This window comes from Octodon degus, unplaced genomic scaffold (assembly GCF_000260255.1).
Source record: "Octodon degus isolate 3935 unplaced genomic scaffold, OctDeg1.0 scaffold00160, whole genome shotgun sequence".
NCBI classification, from domain to species: Eukaryota; Metazoa; Chordata; class Mammalia; order Rodentia; family Octodontidae; genus Octodon; species Octodon degus.
Genome location: NW_004524736.1, coordinates 6539849 through 6541140, shown reverse-complemented (window position 1 = coordinate 6541140; position 1292 = coordinate 6539849). Strand labels below are relative to the sequence as shown.

General features: G+C 37.8%; 1 protein-coding gene across 3 annotated transcripts in view; it reads left to right on the top strand.

Annotated features, from left to right (window-relative positions):
- The window catches only part of Cep41 (centrosomal protein 41), a 54979-nt gene that overhangs the window by 44192 nt on the left and 9495 nt on the right, over positions 1-1292 (top strand). The window lies entirely within an intron of this gene.

Here is a 1292-nt window from a genome sequence, read left to right as displayed (position 1 = left end):
CTCATGCATGCATTCTTAACTGAGTTATAGCCCTAACCCTTTAAAACATATTTTTAATTGAAAATAGCTATATTTCAAAAACAGAATTTTATGGAGAGTGGCATTGTTTTACATATTTTATAAATCTCTTTCACATTTGATTTAATAGAAGGCAGCTGACTTTGATATTAACTTCATTCAGTCTGTTGAATACACTATTTGGGTTAAAATATATGAAGAAAATCTGGCTTACATGGACTCATAGTTGAAAAGAGAAAGACTATTAAGTAGCCATTTCAGATAAGAGGTTTTTAAAAATATTTATTTATTTATTATAGTTGTATAGTGTCTCGCTATGCAGCTCAGACTTGTGATGCTCCTGCCTCAACCTCTTCAGTGCTGAGATTAGAGGCATGTACTACCACAACTGGTTTTGGTGGCCTGCACAGCAGACCCAGGGTTTGGGCTGGCATGGCATGTGGTACCGAGGATTGAACCCGGGTCTTTGAACTTGCCTTATCTCCCCAGCCCTGGGTTTGGTGACTAGTCATTTCTTAAGATCTAGCTGCAATGCAGAATCTGAAACCAGTTATGAACTTTTCATGACCTGTTACATTAAAATCCATTGGCATGTCTTGCACTTTTAGTCAGTCTTTTTAGCCATGGATGACTTTTGTTTTAATCAGGCATAGGTCATTTGGAAAATGTCGTTTCACTGACTTATGAAGATCTTATGTTGACACAGTTCTTCATGCACTATCAGTAAAATCATTTCTTCATCTCACCTGTTAGCAGAACTATCCATGAGTGTGGAGAAGCAGCTCCACATACTTCAGCTCCTCCTGCTAGTAGTTTCCAAGAGTTTGATTTATAACAAATAACCCTCAGATGTTTTCCTTAAAATGACAGGCTCTTTTAATTGTTTGTTTTTTTAAAAAAATCTGCCGAATGCACAAGTCTAAGCAATCGGTTTTTTCTTCCAAGTGGAAAAGGTCTGTAACGCAAGTGGCTGGCTCCGCTGTAGCCCAGTAGTCATGCTAATACTTTCCTTTGTGATACTCCTGGTCTTAGGGATGTAGCAAACCTCACTGTGTGTGGACTTCTCATTTTATCATATAGACCATGAAAAAGTCATGTACCTCAAGGTAAGATTTAGTAAAATTATTATTGTTGCTTTATGAGAAACATTTTAAAAATGATAGCTGTACTACGGTCAGTATGTGGATGATGGTGAAAAAAACAATTGCTAACAAAGTTCAGTATCGGGGCTGGAGAGATGGCTCAGTGGTCTAAAGCACCTACTTGGGGGCTGG